A 21,566-nucleotide genomic window follows, 5' to 3' on the forward strand; every position below is an offset into this window, starting at 1 on the left:
CTCATAGGCAAATTCTATCAAACATTTAAAGAAGAGCTAACACTTATCCTTCTGAAACTGTTCCAAAAAACTGCAGAGGAAGGAACACTCCCAAACCCATTCTATGAGGCCACCATAACCTTGATACCAAACCCAGACAAAAATACCACAAAAAAAGAAAACTACAGGCCAATATCACTGATGAACATAGATGCAAAAATCCTCAACAAAATACTAGCAATCCAAACCCAACAATACATTAAAAGGATCATACACCATGATCAAGTGGAATTTATCCCAGGGATGCAATGATTTTTCAGTATCAGCAAGTCAATCAGTGTGATACACCACATCAACAAGCTGAAGAATAAAAACCATATGATCATCTCAATAGATGCAGAAAAAGCTCTTGTTAGCACCCATTTATGATAAAAACTCTCCAGAAAGTGGGCATAGAGGAAACATACCTCAACATAATAAAGGCTACATACAATAAACCTACAGCTAACATCATACTCAATGGTGAAAACTGAAAACGTTTCCTCTAAGATCAGGAACAAGACAAGATGTTCACCCACTCTCGCCACTTTCAACATAGTTCTGAAGTCCTAGCTTCAGCAATCAGAGAAGAAAAAGAAATAGAAGGAATCCCAATTGGAAAAGAATAAGTTAAACTGTCACTGTTTGCAGATGACATGATACTGTACATAGAAGATCCTACAGACGCTACCAGAAAACTACTAGAGCTCATCAATGAATTTGGTAAAGTTGCAGGTTACAAAATTAATACAAAGAAATCTGTTGCATTTCTATACACTAACAATGAAAGATCAGAAGGAGAAATTAAGGAAACAATCCCATTTACCATTGCAACAAAAAGAATAAAATGCCTAAGCATAAACCTATCTAAGGAGATAAAACCTGTACTTTAAAAAACTATAAGATGCTGATGAAAGAAATCAAAGAAGACACAAACAAATGGAAAGATATACCATGTTCGTGGATTGGAAGAATCAATATTGTCAAAATGACTATACTATCCAAGGCATCTACAGATTCAATGCAATCCCTATCAAACTACCAATGGCATTTTTCACAGAACTGGTACAAAAAGTCTTAAAATTTGTATGGAGACACAAAAGGACCTGAATAACCAAAGCAACCTTGAGAAAGAAAAAAGGAGCTGGAGGAATCAGGGTCCCTGACTTCAGACTATACTACAAAGCTATAGTCATCAAAACAGTATGGTACTGGCACAAAAATAGAAATATAGATCAATGGAATAGGATAGAAAGCCCAGAAATAAACCCATGCACCTATGGTCAATTAATCTATGACAAAGGAGACAAGACTACACAATGGAGGAAAGAGTCTCTTCAACAAATGGTGCTGGGAAAACTGGGCAGCTACATGTAAAAAAATGAAATTAGATCATTCTTTAACACCATATATAAAAATAAGCTCAAAATGGATTAAAGACCTAAATGTGCGACTGGACACTATAAAACTCCTAGAGGAAAACATAGGCAGAACACTCTGACATAAACCGCAGCAATATCTTTTTCAATCCACCTCCCAGAATAATGGAAATGAAAACAAAAATAAACAAATGGGACCTAATTAAACTCAAAAGTTTTTGCACAGCAAAGGAAACCATAAGGGCTTATGCTGACGGAGCAGAGCCAGCAGCGCCAGGATGGTGCTGCTGGAGAGTGAGCAGTTCCTGAAGGAGCTGACCAGGTTCCTCCAGAAGTGCTGGTTGTCAGGCAGCGTGTTCATCACCCTGAAGAAGTATGATGGTCGAACTAAACCCATTACAAGGAAGGGTTCTGTGGAGGGCTTTGAGCCCTCAGATAACAAGTGTCTGTTAAGAGCTACTGGTGGGAAAAAGAAGATCAGCACTGTGGTGAGCTCCAAAGAAGTAAGTTTCAGATGGCTTATTCAAACCTACTGAGAGCTAACATGCATGGGCTCAAGAAGAGGGACAAAAAGAGCCAGAGTAAGAAGAGCAAAGCAGCGCAGTGAAGGGCACCAGATCTCCCGCTTTCACCAGCTAACCACTGAATTGCTACTTTTCCTTTGGTTTTTACTTTTGGCCACAAAGCTGGGTTTCTGATTCCCCTACAATAACTGTTTCCATGTGAGATTAGGGTCATTTTTGGGTGGAAGAAGGGCTATAGTGTTTACAGGGTAGTTACAAGAAGCCAGTTTATTTTAGATCTGGCTAAGTGGTCTGTGTTGTATGTTTGGATGTTTCTGGATAATAGTTTACGGTCTCTGTAGCCGTCTGTGAAGAGCACTGTATCATTAAACCTGTATTTATCAGCACTGACCATCTTTTATTCCTTTTCCCACCCCATAAAAAGATTCTGGCAATAGCTCCTCATTCTGGAATGATGTGATTATGAATAGGCTTTAGGCCCTGTCTTATGGGTTACTGGAATTGAAACCTGACAACTTTATTAAAAAGTTGTGTTATTTCATGGGTATTTTTCCCAACTTGCTGTATAATTTTATCATAGTTCCTTTAGCAAATTTGAATGAGTTCTCATAGCCAAATGAGAGTTTGCTTAACCAAACTAAGGATAAGCCTATTACAAAATCAAGAATAAAGATTCCAAGTTAAAAAAAAAGAAGAAGGAGGAAACCATAAACAAAACGAAAAGACAACCTACAGATTGGGAGAAAATATTTGCAAATGATAGGACCAACAAAGGATTAGTCTCCAAAATTTACAAACAGCTCATGAGGCTTAGTATCATCAAAACAAACAACCTAATCAAAAAATGGGCAGAAGACCTAAATAGACATTTCTTCAAAGAAGATATACAGATGGTCAAGAGGCACATGAAAAGATGTTCAACATTCTTAATCATTAGAGAAATGAAAATCAAAACTACAATGAGATATCACCTCACACCAGTCAAAATGGCTATCATCAAAAAATCCACAAACAATAAATGCTGGAGAGGGTGTGGAGAGAAGGGAACCCTCCTACACTGTTGGAAATGTAAATTGGTATAGCCACTATGGAGATCAGTATGGAGGTTCCTTAAAAAACTAAAAACAGAGCTACCATATGACCCTGCAATCCCACTCCTGGGCATATATCCAGAGAAAAACATGGTCTGAAAGGATACATGTGCCATAATGTTCATTGCAGCACTGTTTACAATAGCCAAGACATGGAAGCAACCTAAATGTCCACAGACAGATGAATGGATAATGAAGATGTGGTACATATAAACAAAGGAATATTACTCAGGCATTAAAAAGAATGAAATAATGCCATTTGCAGCAACATGGATGGACCTAGAGATTGTCATACTGAGTGAAGTAAGTCAGACAGAGAAAGAGAAATATCATGTGATATCCCTTATATGTGGAATCTAAAAAGAAACGATACAAATGAACTTACTTACAAAACAGAAACAGACTCACAGACTTAGAGAACGAACTTATGGTTACTCGAGGGAAGGCTGGGGGGAAGGGATAGTTAGGGAGTTTGGGATCAACATGTACACACTGCTATATTTAAAATGGAGAACCAACAAGGATCTGCTGTATAACACAGGGAACTCTGCTCAATGTTATGTGGCAGGCTGGATGGGAGGGGAGTTTTGGGGAGAATGGATACATGTATATGTATGGCTGAGTCGCTTTGCTGTGCACCTGAAACTATCATAATATTGTTAAGCGGCTATACTCCAATATAAAATAAAAAGTTAAAAAGAAACAGACTCACAGACATGGAAAACAAACTTATGGATACCAAATGGGAAGGCCAGGGCGGCAGGGTGGATAAATTAGGAGTTTGGGATTAGCAGACATACACTGCTATATATAAAATAGATAAACAACAAGGTCCTACTGTATAGCACAGGGAACTATATTCAATATCCTGTAATAAACCATAATGGAAAAGAATCTGAAAAGGAATATATATATGTGTGCATGTGTGTAACTGAATCACTTTGCTGTATACCTGAAACACTGTAAATGAACTATACTTCAATAAGTCACTTACCCACTCTTAGCCTCAGTGAGTTTGCAAAAGTATTTTGCTTGTGGCCTCAGTAGTTAAGTCAGGTTGGAAAAAAAGGGCCAAGCACTGGTTTCTGTCCCGAACGCCAGCACAGAGTTGTGCCACTATTACTCCAAATACTTAACAAGTTAAGGATAACTCCAGGGAATTAAACGTAGGAGAAAAAATTGAAAACTTACGGTATGACTCAATTTATTTAATGCACAGAACAAGGGAAACTAATCTATAGTGTTAGAATTCAAGACAATAGCTACCCTTATGGGGAGTAGTAGCCTGAAGGAGGACTTTGGGGAGTGCTGGTCCCTTTTTTTTTTTTTTTTGCCACACTGGGCAGCATGTGGGATCTTAGTTCCCCAACCAGGCATCAAACCCATGGCCCCTGCAATGGAAGTACATAGTCTTAACCACTGGACCACCAGGGAAGTCCCCCATATTGTTTCTTGATCTGGATACAAAATACACAGATGGGTTCACTTTGTAAAATTTCAGTGAGCTGTACACTTAGGATTTGTGCCCTCTTTTGAATGTGTGTCATACTTTTCTTTTTAATAAATTTATTTATTTATTTATTCTTGGCTGCTTTGGGTTTTCATTGCTGCGCGCAGGCTTTCTCTAGTTGCGGCAACCAGGGGCTACTCTTCGCTGCAGTGCGCGGGCTTCTCATTGCAGTGGCTTCTCTTGTAGTGGAGCACAGGCTCTAGGCATGCAGGCTTCAGTAGTTATGGCACGTGGGCTCAGTAGTTGTGGCTCGTGGGCTCTAGAGCGCTGGCTCAGTAGTTGTGGCGCACAGGCTTAGTTGCTCCATGGCATGTGGGATCTTCCCAGACCAGGGATCGAACCCATGTCCCCTGCATTGGCAGGCGGATTCTCAACCACTGCACCACCAAGGGAGTCCCTGTCATACTTTAACTTACAAAAAATTTTAAAGATTTTGCACAGCAAAGGAAACTATCAACAAAACGAAAAGATAGCCTACTGAATGGGAGAAAATATTTGCAAATGACATGACCGATAAGGGCTTTATATCCAAAATATATAATCAGGGACTTCCCTGGTGGTCCAGTGGTTAAGACTCCATGCTCCCAACACAGGGGGCCTGGATTCAATCCCTGGTCAGGGAACTAGATCCTGCATGCCACAACTAAGAGCCCACATGCCGTGACTAAAGATTCTGCATGCTGCAACAAGGATCTTGCACGTGGCAACAAAGATCCCACGTGCAGCAACTAAGACCCAGCACAGCCAAATAAATAAATAAATAAATAAATAGATAAATAAATAAATAAATCAGCTCATACAACTCAACATCAAAAAACAAACAACCTGGGCTTCCCTGGTGGCGCAGTGGTTGAGAGTCTGCCTGCCGAAGCAGGGGACACGGGTTCGTGCCCCGGTCGGGGAAGATCCCACATGCCGTGGAGCAGCTGGGCCCGTGAGCCATGGCCGCTGAGCCTGCGCGTCCGGAGCCTGTGCTCCGCAACGGGAGAGGCCACAACAGTGAGAGGCCCACGTACCGCAAAAAAAAAAAAAAAAAAGCCTGATTAAAAAATGGGCAGAAGACCTGAAGAGACATTTTTCCAAAGAGAACATTCAGATGGCCAACAGACATGAAAAGATGCTCAACATTGTTAATCATCAGAGAAATGCAAATTAAAACCACAATGAGATATCACCTTACACCTGTCAGAATGGATATCATCAAAAAGACCACAAATAATAAATAGTGGCAAGGATGTGAAAAAAAGGGCACCCTCCTACACTGTTTGTGGGAATGTAAATTGGTGCAGCCACTGCGGAAAACAGTATGGAGGTTCCTTAAAAAACAAAAAATAGAGCTATTGTATGACCCAGCAACTCCACTCCTGGGTATATGTCCAAAAAAAAAAAAAAAACCAACAACAACAACAAAAACCCCCACTAATTCAAAAAGATACATGCACACCAATGTTCATGGCAGCATTATTTACAATTGCCAAGATATGGAAGCAACCTAAGTGTCCATCAACAGAAGAATGGATAAAGATATGGAGAGAACAAGGTGGAGGCGGGTGGGAATGGAATACTACTCAGCCATAACAAAGAATGAATTTTTGCCATTTGCAACAACATGGATGGACTTGGAGGGCATTATGCTAAGTGAAATAAGACAGAGAAAGACAAGTACTCTATGATATCAGTTATATGTGGAATCTAAAAAGTACAACAAACTACTGAATATAACAAAAAAGAAACAGACTCACAGATATAGAGAACAAACTAGTGGTTACCAGTTGGGAGAGGGAAGGGGGGAGGGGCAAGATAGGGGTAGGGAACTAAGAGGTACAAACTACTATGTATAAAAAAAAGCTACAAGGATGTATTGTACAAAACAGGGAATATAGCCAGTATTTTGTAGTAACTATAAATGGAATATAACCTTTAAAAATTGTGAATAACTATGCTGTATACCATCAACGGGCATCATATTGTATATCAACTATACTTCAACTAAAAAAATTTTTAAAATTTAAACCTCAGAATCAGTGCAAAGCCAACATCACATGGAGCACAACTCTCAATATGAGTCCAGTCAACTTACAGAAACATGAGTGGTAATAAGATGATGGTTGTTTAAGCCAGTGACTTTTGGAATGGTTTATCATGAAACAACAGATAATGAAAACAGATGATGAATAAGAATGTTACTGATTTCAGGGCTTCCCTGGTGGCGCAGTGGTTGAGAATCCGCCTGCCAATGCAGGAGACATGGGTTCAATCCCTGGTCTGGGAAGATCCCACATGCCATGGAGCAACTAAGCCCATGGGCCACAACTACTGAGCCTGCGTGCCACAACTACTGAAGCCCACACGTCTAGAGCTCGTGCTCTGCAACAAGAGAAGCCACCACCTTGAGAAGCCCAAGCACCACAACGAAGAGTAGCCCCCACTCACCGCAACTAGAGAAAGTCTGCGCACAGCAACGAAGACCCAACACAGACAAAAATCAAAAATAAAATCAATAAATTTATTTTTAAAAAAAGAATGTTACTGATTTCTATAAGCTGATTATTTTATCTGCCCACCTTGCTGAACTTTATTACTTTCAGTAATTTATCAGCTTATTTGCTCAAATTTTTCTGTATTGTCTTCAAATAATAACAAATTTGCCTCATCCTTTCCAAGATTTAATATGTCTCATTTATTTTTCTTGTCTTGTTGTATTGGCAAAGGACCACCAGCCTAATATGTATCACCAATGATAGTAGTCACTCTTACCTTTTCCTGACTTTAATGAGAAATACTTTTTTTAAAGATTTTTTTTGATGTGGTCCATTTTTTAAAGTCTTTGTTGAATTTGTTACGATATTGTTTCTGTTTTATGTTTTGGTATTTTGGCTACAAGGCATGTGGGATCTTAGCTCCCCAACCAGGGATCACATCCACACCCCCTGTATTGGAAGGAAAAGTCTTAACCCCTGGACTACCAGGGAAGTCCCTCTTTTTTAAAAAAAAAAAATTTATTTATTTTTGGCTGCATTGGGTCTTTGTTGGTGCGTGCGGGCTTTCCCTAGTTATGGCAAGCAGGGACTACTCTTTGTTGTGGTGCACGGGCTTCTCATTGCAGTGGCTTCTCTTGTTTCCGAGCACAGGCTCTAGGCACACGGGCTTCAGTAGTTGCAGCATGTGGGCCCTAGAGCATGTGGGCTTCAGTAGTTGCGGTGTATGGGCTCAGTAACTGCGGCGCGTGGGCTCTAGGGCACACGGGTTTCAGTAGTTTTGGCATGCAGGCTCAGTAGTTGTGGCTCGTGGGCTCTAGAGCGCAGGCTCAGTAGCCATGGCGCACAAGCTTAGCTGCTCCTCAGCACGTGAGATCTTCCTGGACCAGGGATTGAACCCGTGTCCCCTGCACTGACAGGCGAATTCTTAACCACTGTGCCACCAAGGAAGTCCTAATGACAAATATTCTTAACGTTTCACTATTAGCATGACATTTGCTGTGGGTGTCTAGTAGAAATCCTGTATGAAGCTTCTAGTTTCCTTCAGTAGTTTATCATACTTTCACCTTCTAAGCCTCTCTCCAATGTGCCTCCTCATCTCCACTGCCAGTCTTTGGTCCTCTGATCTTCAGGGGATTCTTTTTTTTTTTTAACATCTTCATTGGGGTATAATTGCTTTACAATGGTGTGTTAGTTTCTGCTTTATAACAAAGTGAATCAGTTATACATATACATATGTTCCCATATCTCTTCCCTCTTGCGTCTCCCTCCCTCCCACCCTCCCTATCCCACCCCTCCAGGCAGTCACAAAGCACCGAGCTGATCTCCCTGTGCTATGCGGCTGCTTCCCACTAGCTATCTACCTTACGTTTGGTAGTGTATATATGTCCATGCCTCTCTCTCGCTTTGTCACAGCTTACCCTTCCCCCTCCCCATATCCTCAAGTCCGTTCTCTAGTAGGTCTGTGTCTTTATTCCTGTCTTACCAGGGGATTCTTCTGAATGGAGGACAATGTGTTTCTTAACTGCACTACAGTGGTCATTTAGTATTGTCTTACTCCCCTTCCTATGTGGGGGCATTCCAAGATGGGGGAGAAGCCAAACCCTGATTCTCACTTGGGATGACTTCATCCTTTCTTACAGAGCCCACTGAAATGGCACCCTGGGGACTTCCCTGGTGGTCCAGTGGTAAAGAATCCGCCTTACAATGCAGGGGACGTGGGTTCGATCCCTGGTCAGGGAACTAAGATCCCACATGCCGCGGGGCAAGTAAGCCCGCGCACCACAACTACTGAGCTTGCGCGCCTCAACTAGAACCCACATGCTGCAAACTACAGAGCCCACGGGCCGCAAACTACAGAGCCCACGGTGCCACTAACTACAGAGCCCACGCACTCTAGAACCTGTGCACAACTGCAGAGCCTGCGTGCCACAACTAGAGAAGAGAAAACCCGCATGCCACAACTAGAGAGAAGCCCGCGCACCACAACGAAAGATCCCACATGCCTCAACAAAGATCCCACATGCCACAACTAAGACCCAACGCAGCCAAAAATAAATTAAATACATAAACAAATAAATAATAAATCTTAAAAAAAAAGAAAAGAAATGGCACCCTGTTTCCCTGCCTCTAGCCTCACCTCATCTCACTTCCTGACTCATCAAAATAATGTTTCTAAATCCCTGCTTCTCTTTGGCTTAAAAGCCTATAAGTGCCATCAACTGATGAATTGATAAAGAAAATAGGGTTGGGGGCTTCCCTGGTGGCGCAGTGGTTGAGAGTCCGCCTGCCAACGCAGGGGACGTGGGTTTGTGCCCCGGTCCGGGAAGATCCCACATGCCGCGGAGCAGCTGGGCCCGTGAGCCATGGCCGCTGAGCCTGTGCGTCTGGAGCCTGTGCTCCGCAATGGGAGAGGCCACAACAGTGAGAGGCCCGCGTATCACACGAAAATAGGGTTGATCCATACAATGGCATATGATTCAACCATAAAAAGGAACAAAGTTCTGACACCTGCTACAACATGGATGAACCTTGAAAGCATTATGCTAAGTGAAAGAAGCCAGACAGAAAAGGCCACATCCAGAACAGGCAAATCTATAGAGACAGAAAAATAGATTAGTGGTTTCCAAGGGCCAGGGGGAAATGGGGAGTGACTGCTAATGGATATAGGGTTTCTTTTGGAGGTGATAAAAATGTTCTAAATTGATCATGGTGATGGTTATACAACCCTGTGAATATACTAAAAAACCACTGAATGGTTAAATGGAAGAATTGTATGTCATATGAATTATATCTCATTGAAGCCATAGATAGATAGATAGATAGATAGATAAGAGCAAGCTTCTGGGGCATCCTCTAACACTGCCAGAAAAAGTCTTATTGTTTGAGAGAACAGGCCCTGGGATCAAACAGATTTAATTCAAATCTCAGCCCTACTGAGTCCTTGTGTAGTCTCTGTCAATATGCCTAAACTCTCTAAGTCTCAGTTTACTCATCTGTAAAATGGAGATAATATAATATCTACACCTACCTCACAACATGGTTGCAAAAATTCAACCAATGTCCATAAAGTACTTAGCACAGTACCATGGGCATAGTAGGTGCTTGCTAAATGTTTCCAATCTTCTTTTGCCTTCTCCCCAGCCTTATTTCCCATCATTCCCCCACCACACACCAGTAGCCCCAGCCATTTTGCCATTGCCTGCACTGGGCCATGTTCTTCCAAGTTTCTGTGGCTTTGCTGGTGCTGTCCCCTCAGCTGGGAACACCCTTCCCCTTCTCCAGTTGGGGACCCCTGCTCACTTCAAAACCTAGCTCAAGAACCGTTTCCTCTGTACAGCCTTCTCCGACATCTGCCCTGTGCTGAATTCATGAAGTCAGTCTCCCTGAACTGCCACGCTTGGTGTGCACATCCACCTCCTATAGTAGGCCACTGTGCCTTACTTTTCACCCTCAGCAGCAACCTAGCTCAGTGCTCAGCACAGAATAAGCACTTCGTAAATGGGAACTGGTTAAAGAGTGAACGAAGGTATCTGACATTGACAGGAGCCATTTCCTTCCCTCCACAGCCCTGGATTTGGCCATGGCTTTGACCTTTCCTTTGAAAAGCACTGTACAGTGGGCAGCTAATTTCTGAACTGGAATTTGGAAATGTTTCAAAGAGGTTGAGGACAGGGCCATCCCAAGGCCCTGAGGCAACACCCCCAGGCCTCCTGCTCCCCCAGACCTCTCTGACCTTCACTTCTGGCCCCAGCTGCAGGCTCTCCTGCCCTCCTTCGGGGGGACCCTGGGCCAGGTTTGCCCTCCCCTCCCCAGCCCCTTGCCTACTGCTGCCACGTGCCCCTGCTGCCCCTCAACACCTCAGCCCAGGCTAGGCACCCTCTTGATGTCCAAGGTAACAGTTGCCTGGATATAAACGGATGTTTGGGACTGGCCTGAAAGGCTGAAACATTGCAAACCACCTACTGGAATGTGTCCACACAGGTGTGAACTACCCCAGGGGACGTCAAGCCTTTAAAAATGTTGTTGTTTAGTTTCTTTCTTTTTTTAAAATTAAGTTTATTTTGAAAAAATTTCAAACCCACAAGAAAATTATGAAAATACTACAATGAGTCTTATATAAACCCTTCTCCTAGATTCACTTACTTGTAATATTTTGCCATATTTTCTCTATGTACACACACACATATATAGATAGATAGATATAGTTATATAAAACATATGCACTATTATTCTCAGTGTGATTTGTTTTTGCTGAACCAGTTGGTAATAAACTACCCACATCCCGATATTTCATTCCTAAACACTTCTGCATATGTGTCCTAAGAACAAGGACATTCTCTCACATAACCTCCATGCAATGATCAAATTCAGAAAATTTAACTTAACACGACCCTCTTATCCATAGTCCATTTTTAAATTTCACCACCTGCCCCAATACTGTCTCATATAGCAAGGCTCCTGCCAATCCAGTATCAGACATTCCTCAGACCCCTTTAATCTGGAACAGCCCCTCACCCTTTCACAACTGATATTTTATAAGGATCAGTCTTATTAGGTCTTTTTTGCACGTTCCCTTGGGCAAAGGGAGAATCAGCTATGACCTGCGACCCCACTGAAGAGCCCTCCTGTCATTATAGAAATTTGCCAGGTTGGCCTTAAGAAAACTTGCCCAGCTTTTGTGCCACATGTGGGTGGCGACAGGAGCAGGCAGGAGGGAAAGCCACATTTGTCGTGCAGCACCTAATGTGTGTCAGGCCTGGTTTTGGCGTGTAGTCCACAAAACCACCCTGGAAGTAGGTATCATTATGCCCACCTTATAGATGCAGAAACTGAGGCCTGAAGAGATTAAGTAGTTTTTTTCAAGGTCACTTGATTTCTCATATGTGGATCCTTAATCCAGATGTTGAGCCACCGAGTTCTAGAGAGAAGAAAGGCCAACTCCCATCCCCTGTGTGTTTGCACAAACTGCTTGGTGGCCTCTAGATGGGACTGGAGTGGGCAGGAGGAATGGGAGAAGTTGTGGCCAAGAGAGCAGTCCTTCCCTGCAGAGACTGGGGGAGCGGGGCAGGCTGTAAGCAGGCAGGCAGCAGGAGGCACCACCTCAGGGCAGGGGGCAGAGAGACTGAAGGGTGGTCCCACTCTTGTCCAGCCCAGGCAAGCCCCTTAGGGCCTGGGACCTGGCTGGATGGAGTCCGCACAGCCCAAAACCCAGCCAGAGTTTGCTAAGGTTCTTTCACTAAAATTCTTTCTAAATAGTTGTTGGGCTGCACCCCACAGGTCTACAATCCCTGTACTTGCCCATCCTTGAGACCGAAGCAAGAGCCCGAAGCAAGAGCCCGAAGTCAGCAACAGAGACATCAATGGTTTTGAGATTGGAGGGAAAGGGGCAGGACACAACCACTGGATAAATGAAGAACGGGCGCAGCTATTGGGATGCGATAACGACCTGCTGGAACCAGCTGAAACCAGGGTGGCTTTGAGAAGAGTCCGGTCATTGACCTTCAGCTCATTATGCCTTCATCATAATACTCAAAATCACTCCCCTCACATCATGACAGTTCCAAGGTGGGCCATACAAGGCCAAAAAGTGGGCAGTGGCCCAATTCCTGGGAAGTCCCCACTCTTCCTCGAAATAGCAAGAATATTCCTCCTACTTGTTAACATGTGAAATCACTCAGCCCATAAAAACCAACAACCCCATGCCCTGGGGCCACTCTTTCTTATTTTTTAATTTTTACTATTGAAGTACAGTTGGTATACAATGTTGTGTTAGTCTCAGGTGTACAGCAAAGTGATTACTTATACATATATATATATTTCTATATTCTTTTTCATATTCTTTTCCATTATGGTTTATTATGGGACACTGAATATAGTTCTCTGTGTTATACAGTGGGACTTTGTTGTTTATCTAGTTTGCATCTGCTAATCCCAAACTCCCAATTTATCCCTTCCCACCCTTTCCCCTTTGGTCACCATAAGTTTGTTTTCTATGACTGCTTCTGTTTTATAAATAAGTTCATTTGTGTCATATTTTAGGTTCCACATATAAGTGATATCATATTTTGTCTTCCTCTTTGACTTACTTCACTTAGTATGATAATCTCTAGGCCCATCCATGTTTCTGTCAATGGCATTATTCCATTCTTTTTTATGGCTGAGTAATATTCCTTTGTATATATTATATATTCCACATCTTCTTTATCCATTCATCTGTCAATGGACATTTAGGTTGCTTCCATGCCTTGGCTATTGTAAATAGTGCTATGAACGTTGGGGTGCATGTATCTTTTTGAATTACAGTTTTGTCTGGATATATACCCAGGAGCGGGATTGCTGAATCCTATGGCAACTCTATTTTTAGCATTTTAAGAAACCTCCATATTGTTTTCCATAGCACCAATTCACATTCCCACTATCAGTATAGGAGGGTTCCCTTTTCTCCACATCCTCTCCAGTGTTTATTATTTGTAGACTTTTTGATGATGGCCATTCTGACTGATGTGAGATAATACCTCATTGTAGTTTTGATTTGCATTTCTCTAATAATTAGCAACGTTGAGCATCTTTTCATGTGCCTGTTGCCCACCTGTATGTCTTCTTTGGAGAAATGTCTATTTAGGTCTTCTGCTCGTTTTTTGGTTGGGTTGTTTTTTCATTATTGAGTTGTATGAGCTGTTTGCATATTTTGGAAATTAAGCCCTTGTCAGTTGCCTCGTTTGCAAATATTTTCTTCCATTCCATAGGTTGTCTTTTCATTTTGTTGATGGTTTCCTTTGCTATGCAAAAGCTTATAAGTTTGATTAGGTCCCATTTGTTTATTTTTGCTTTCATTTCTATTGCCTTGGGAGACTGACCTAAGAAAACATTGGTATGATTTATGGCAGAGAATGTTTTGCCTATGTTCTCTTCTAGGAGTTTTATGGTGTCATGTCTTATATTTAAGTCTTTAAGCCATTTTGAGTTTATTTTTGTATATGGTGTGAGGGAGTGTTCTAACTTCATTGAGTTACATGTAGCTGTCCAGCTTTCCCAGTACCACTTGCTGAAGAGACTGTCTTTTCTCCATTGTATATTCTTGCCTCCTCTGTCGAAGATTAATTGACCATAGGTGTGTGGGTTTATTTCTGAGCTCTCTATTCTGCCCATTGATCCATTTACCACACTGTTTTGATTACTGTAGCTTTGTACTATTGTCTGAAGTCTGGGAGGGTTATGCCTCCAGCTTTTTCCTTTTTCCTCAAGATTGCTTTGGCAATTCTGGGTCTTTTATGGTTCCATATAAATTTTAGGATTATTTATTCTAGTTCTGTGAAAAATGTCACGAGTAATTTGATACCGATCACATTAAATCTGTAGATTGCTTTGGGTGGTACGGCCATTTTAAACAATATTAATTCTTCCAATCCAAGAGCATGGGATATCTTTCCATTTCTTTGAATCATCTTCAGTTTCCTTTATCAATGTTTTATACTTCTCAGTGTATAAGTCTTTCACCTCCTTGGTCAGGTTTATTCCTAAATATTTTATTTTTTGATGCAATTTTTAAATGATTTTTTTTTTTACTTTCCCTTTCTGAGATTTCATTTTTAGTGTATAGAAATGCAACAAATTTCTGTATGTTAATCTTGTATCCTGCTACCTTGCTGAATTTATCAGTTCTAGTAGTTTGTGTGTAGAGTCTTTAGAGTTTTCTACATATAGTATCATGTCATCTGCATGTAATGACAATTTTACCTCTTCCCTCCCAATTTGGATACATTTTATTTCTTTTTCTTGTCTGATTTCTATGTCTAGGACTTCCAATACTATGTTGAATAGAAGTGGTGATAGTAGGCATCCTTGTCTTGTTCCAGATTTTAGTGGGAAGGCTCTCAGCTTTTCACCATTGAGTATTATGTTGGCTGTGGGTTTGTCATAAATAGCTTTTATTATGTTGAGATATGTTCCCTCTGCACCCACTTTTGTAAGGGTTTTTATCATGAATGGATGTTTAATTTTATTAAGTGCTTTTTCTGCATCTATTGAAATGATCACATGGCTTTTGTCTTTCCTTTTGTTGATATGGTATATCACATTGATTGATTTGCATATGTTGAACATCCTTGTGACCCTGGGGTGAATACAACTTGATCGTGGTGTATGATCTTTTTTATGTGTTGTTGTGTTCAGCTTGCTAATATTTTGTTGAGAATTTTTGCATCTACATTCATCATTCTTCCTGTGGAGTATGTATTTCTCTAAATAAACTCATTTTCACTTTTTCTTTGGCTTGCTCTTGAATTCTTTCCTGCACGAAGCCCAGGACCCTCACTTGGGCATAATCTTGATCTGCCTATCAGGCTACAGCTCCCTTCCTCCACTGAAGGTGGCTGGGACTCATCCTGAGCCATGAAAACCAAGTAGCTCCTTAGGTAGTGGCTGACACTACCCACAGGATCTGGCAGAGACTAGCTCTCTGGCCATGAAGGAGCCCACCGAGCTTGAGGCTTTTTTCTGCTAGCCCTCTCTCCTCCTTTCCCACCTTCTGGTTATATCACTCTGTCTCTTTGGACCTGAGAAGACCAACAAGACAACCACCCGGACTTCCAAATTAAGACCACAGCAAATAATTGGTGACTTGATTGGGTGAGTTTCCCCCTCCATGGCTCCTTGAGCCCAATTCCCCCTCCCTACTCATTCCCAGTCTCAGTCCAATTCTGGGACCTGGAACTACATCAGGGGCCCAAATAGGAGTACTATAAGAATCCTCTGCTACCTTTGTGGCCTGGCCCTCCCTGAGTGCTTCTTGGGGCTCAGGGCCTCATTGCACCCCTGAGCAGAGGTCATTGGCAGGCACTTCTCATGTGGGAATTGCAGACTTATATTCCCTAGCCTGGTTTGGATTTGCAAAATTTGTCACCCTGGACGTTCCCCTCCTCCTACTCCTCTCAACCCCTCCTAATTTCTTAGACTGTCTACTGGTCCTTGAGCACCCTGGATGATTTTGCCAACAGCTCAGGTGTTGCCTCTGTTCCATGGGAGTACAGAGGTATCCCTCTTTAGCCTCCCCTCAGGTCAAGACCTACTATTACCCTGAGTCCCCAGCTGATTTTCGCCTGTTGGATGTTTGATCCGACATTGTTATGCTAATCATCATAAGGGTCACATCCTGAAGAGAACTTTTTCCTTGTATTACTATCATCATATCACCTTGTGGTGCTCCAGCCCTACCCTTCAACTCTATCTGCTTCTTTTCTTCTAGGGAATTCCCTGGTGGTCCAATGGTTAAGACTTGGGTTTTCACTGCCATGGACCCGGTTTTGATCCCTGGTTGGGGAACTAAGATCCCACAAGCTATGCGGCCAAGAAATTAAAATAAAATTAAAAATAAAAGTATGCTTCTTTCACTGGATGATAAAGATTATTCATTTAACAGATTCAGGGCCTAGGTCTCCCTCCCTCTCTGAAGGGTTCAGGCCTTAGCACTCAGGTTGCTTTTCCTCCTGCTGGCTCTTATTCCTCTCCTTAACTAACCTGGGGGGCCTCCTCAGGCTCACTAAACAGGAAGACTTTGGGTGCTTACAGGGATCTCACTACTGCCTTTGCCACACAAACTCTTTCTTAAGGCTGGATGGCCACCAACCCAGTTCTCCTTGCTTAATTAAACACTATTTCTGCTAAATTCCTTACCCTGGAGTCAGGGGCCATCATGGATCGGGCCAATTATACCACCTCTTTATCTGCCATCAGAACTTGATTCTACAACACCCACTTGAGAGGGTCCATCCACTGAAGTCCTTAGCTGTGCACTTCCTTCTTACATTTTTGGGATATCAGGGACACTGGGAAAGCACCAAGACAGATAACTACCATTTGGCTAGGATTCGTCAGATCCCTGTCTTGTCAGGACATCCTAACCAAAAATGGGGGCAACTACAAACACCCCAAATAACTCCCCATCAGGATGCATATTAACGAATTGGGGTAAATTTAGACAGTATGGCTTAAGAAAAAAGAAATTAATTTTCTTTTCCAATACTGCAGGACCCCAATACAAAGCAGGGGACCAACAGATCTGGCCAGAAAATGGGTCATTGAGTTACAATACCGTCTTGTACCTGGACCTATTTTGTAAAAGGGAAGGTAAATGGGGGGTGGGGGGAAGTCCCATATGTCCAAATGTTCATGACCCTATTCCAAGATCCAGATCTAAGAAACTCCTGCTGGGGACTTCACTGGTGGTGCAGTGGTTGGGACCCCACGCTCCCAAAGCAGGGGGCCTGGGTTCAATCCCTGGCCCAGCAACTAGATCCCACATGCATGCCACAGCTAGGAGTTCACATGCCACAACTAAGGAGCCGGCGAGCCACAACTAAGGAGCCCACGTGCTGCAACTGAGGAGCCCTCCTGCCACAAGTAAGACCCAACACAACCAAATAAATAAATAAATAAATAAAAATAAACTCCTGCTGCGTGTGCCTGGCTCACACCCCTTCAAAGTGCCTTCTTCCCTCACAGGAGCCTCATGTTTTTGATAATCCCCTTATGAGTCCACCTCCTTGAGGTCCACGACCAGGAACTCCTATCCCCTCCCCCAATTCTGAGGGAGGACAGGGACTGTCTACCCCTAGCACCCCACCTAGGCCGCTGGAAATCCCACCACCTTATTCCTCCAGCCCTGTCCTGTATCCTTTGTTACCAGAGGCAAGTCCTGCCAATACTACATGAAGCAGGGCTCCCTGCCAACCTCCCAATACCAAACTCTGTCTCTTAAGGAAAGTGCTGGCTGGTGACAGAGGAACAATCAGAGTCCACATCCCTTCTCCTATGGCTGACCTAGCTACCTTCAAAGAGAAATGTGGACATTTTTCCAAGGACTCTAGTCGGTTCATAGAGGAATTCACCAAGCTGACAATGTGCTATGAATTTACTTGGGGCAACCTACAGCCCTCCTTTCTACCTGCTGCACCTTTGAAGATAAAAGCTGAATCTTGGTGTAGCCCAGGCATATGCTGATGAACTGGCAGCCCCAAATCAAGGACAAATAATCTACCTAACTGGAGGGGATGCAATCCCCCACCAGGATCCCCACTGGGACTAACAACAGGGAGGTAGAGGGCTTGAACACAAGAACCACATGACAACTTGCCTCATAGAAGGGATGAAAACATGTGTTGTTAATCCTGTTAGTCAGGACAAAGTCAGAGAAGTAACACAGGGAAAAGATGAGAATCGGGCCCTCTTCCAGGGCTGCCTGGTGGAAGCCTTTAGAAAGTATACCAATATTAATCCCAACACCCCCAAAGGGCAAGTCCTAGTAAATACCCATTTTATCACTCAATCTGCCCCAGACATTAGGAGAAAATTATAGAAGGCAGCTATGGGACCCCAAACCCTCATGAGTCAGCTCATGGACTTGGCCTTTGGAGTATTTAACAACAGAGATAGGGCTGAGGAAGGAAAAAGGATTCAGGGACAACAAGGAAGGGCACAACTACTGGTGGCAGCCCTAGCCCCTGCACCACCTCAGGCTTACCCTCCCTCGTGAAAGCCCATAACAAAGGCAGAATCTGCCCCACCGAGAAGGGACCTGTTTTAAATGCAGCCAGGAGGACAAATGCCTGCTGTATGGGAAAAGTCCACCAGGACCCTGCCCGATATACAAACAAGAGGGCCAGTGGAAAAGGGACTGCCCCCAGTCCCGAAGGGGACTTGGGGCTCCCAGACCGATGGTGGCCGAGAGGACGGATGGGACCCAGGACACTCCTTGGCTCCCAAAGGACACCTGGTCATTTCCCTGGAGGAACCTCAGGTAACCCTTGATGAGGCAGGTAGGAAAGTTACTTTTTTATTAGGTACGGGGGCCACCTACTCTGTGCTGACTGATTTCCCTTGACCCTTGTTCTCCCAATCCTGTATAATAACGGGGATCGATGGACGGCCCAAGGCCAAATGATTCACTACCACCCCCAGTTGCTTACTAGGAAGTTTTACCTTTGCACACCAGTTCCTACTCATGCCTGAGTGCCCAGTCCCCTTGTTGGGAAGGGATTTGCTCACTAAATTCCAGACATTAGTTCAATTCGGAGACCCCCTCAGAGAAGGCACCCACCAGGAGAAACGACTGCTCTTGGCCACGGGAGCCTGCCTCAGTCACACATCAGAGGAGATCTCCCTCCCACCCCATATTGTTTCTCAAGTAAACCCCTCTTTCTGGGACACCAAGGTTCCTGGCAGAGCTACTAATGTGCCCTCAGTTCAGATTTCATTAAAACCCAATGCTGATTACCTGTGGAATAAACAGTATCCCTTGAGGTCCAAGGCCCAACGAGGTATCCAGCCTTTAATAACCAAGTTCTTAAAATATGGGCTGTTACGACCCTGCCAATCTCCATGTAATAATCCCATTCTGCCCATAAAAAAAAGCAAAGTGGAGAATACAAGTTTGTTCAGAACCTGAGGTCAGTTAATGAGGCAGTGGTCCCAGTTCACCCTATAGTCCCTAATCCATACACCATAGTGACACAAGTTCCAGAAAATTCGAACTGGTTCACAGTGCTAGACCTAAAGGATGCCTTCTTTGGCATTCCCCTGCACTCAGACTCTTAATATCCCTTTGCCTTTGAGTGGACAGATCCAGACACTCATAACACTTCCCAGCTAACCTGGACGGTGCTGCCCCAAGGATCCAGGGATAGCCCCTACCTGTTTGGGAACACATTAGCAAAGGAATTCAGAGAATTACAGTTGGTTAATGGGTCTCTCTTACAGTACGTGAAGAACCTCCTAATTTCCAGTCCCAGTAGGGAGGACTCAGATAAAAACACCATTCAGCTCCTCAACTTCCTAGGAGAACGAGGATATCAAGTCTCTCCTCACAAGGCCCAGATTTCTACCCAACAGGTTAAGCATCTGGGATATGTACTCACCCATGGGACGAGGACCCTAGCTCAGAACCTAAAAGAAGCCATTATAACCCTTCAACTCCTCCAGACTAAGAGGCAACTGAGGGCCTTTCTGGGGATGGCAGCATTCTGCAGGATCTGGATACCTGGATTCGGACTCATATCAAAGCCACTATGAGGCCCTAAAAGATGACCACAAACCCCTCAACAGGGATGAAGGTTGCCAGCAGGCATTCCTAGCTCTAAAACAAAAATGAGGGACCAGCCCTGCATCAGGTCTCCCTAACTTAGAAAAACCCTTTACCCTCTATATGGCTGAGAGACAAGGGGTAGCCCTGGGTGTCCTCACCCAAAAACTCGGGGACCTCCCTGGACCAAGAGCTTCTTTCTCAAAACAACTTGATCAGGTGGCCACTGGATGGCCAGGATGGCTTAGGGCAGCGGCTGCCACTGCTCTGCTAGTAGAAGAGGCCAAGAAGTTCACCCTGGGACAATCACTGGAAGCCCCAGCTCCTCACCAGGTACAGGGAGTCCTAGAAGCAAAGGGACACCAATGTCTGATGGGTGGATGATGACTTAAATGCCAAGCCCTCCCACTTGACACACCAGATGTAACTCTTAAGGTTTGCCAAGTCCTGAACCCAGCTACTCTGATGCTGGACTGCCACCTCCGGGGTCCCTCGTTCACTCCTGTGTGGAGGCTATTGAACAACTTTACTCCAGTAGACCTGACCTCAGGGATGAGCCCCTGACCAATCCTGGTGTGGAATGGTTTACTGAGGGAAGCAGTTTCACACATGAAGGGGTAAGAAATGCCAGCTATGCCACAGTCAGCCTGCAGATCACTGCTGAGTCTAGAACTCGACGCTCTCACACTTCCGCGCAAAAGGCCGAGTCGATTGCCTTAATCAGAGCACTCCAGCTAGGAAAGAGATTAAGAGTCAATACGTACACTTCTTCCAAGTATGGATTCCTAGTGCTACATGCCCATGCCACCTTGTAGAAAGAAAGGGGACTACTAACAGCCAAAGGGTCCCCTATGAAACACCAGGCAGAAATTCTACAACTCCTAGAGGCAGTTCAGCTTCCAAAGGAGATTACTGTCATTGCAGGGATCACCAAAGGGGCAACACCTCCCTTATAAGGGGGAAAGGCCCTGACCGACAAGGTCACTAAGGCTGCAGCCAAAGAACAGCCAGTCCTACAAGCTGCAGTTCTCATACCTAAAACTCCACCCTTCCCAATGGTGCCGTCTTATACACCTGAAAAAACTGAGTGGGCTAAATATAGGGGACTGGAAAGAGACCTCTCAGGGTGGCTGACCGAAGATAACAAGCCTCTCATTCCTGGGGCCAAGCAATGGAAAAGAATTAAGCAATTCCACGAATTCTCCCACTTGGTGAGGGACTCTCTATTCAGACTGGTTACTCAGGTGTTCCTGGGTAAAGGACTGCCCAAAACTGTTAAAAAATGTCACCAAGGCTTGCGAGCTTTGTGGCTGCAATGACCCAGGAAGATACCCCATACCTCCACCCTTAACTCAGCCCATGCAAAACCAGGGAACATATCCAGGAGAAGACTGGCAAATGGACTTCACCCATATGACCCCATATAGGGGATGGAAATACCTATTGATATTCATAGACAGCATTACAGGGTGGATAAGAGCTTTCCCTA

At 43.8% G+C, this 21,566-nt stretch overlaps 1 pseudogene across 1 annotated transcript; it reads left to right on the plus strand.

Moving 5' to 3' along the window:
• The first annotated feature begins 1,659 nt into the window (after positions 1-1,659).
• Positions 1,660-2,004, plus strand: LOC103081951 (signal recognition particle 14 kDa protein pseudogene; annotated as a pseudogene). The gene has a single exon (XR_457018.1). The product of XR_457018.1 is annotated as a signal recognition particle 14 kDa protein pseudogene (transcript).
• Positions 2,005-21,566: the final 19,562 nt, after the last annotated feature.

The sequence above is a fragment of the Lipotes vexillifer genome, unplaced genomic scaffold (assembly GCF_000442215.2).
Source record: "Lipotes vexillifer unplaced genomic scaffold, Lipotes_vexillifer_v1.1 scaffold1439, whole genome shotgun sequence".
In the NCBI taxonomy this organism is placed as follows: Eukaryota; Metazoa; Chordata; class Mammalia; order Artiodactyla; family Lipotidae; genus Lipotes; species Lipotes vexillifer.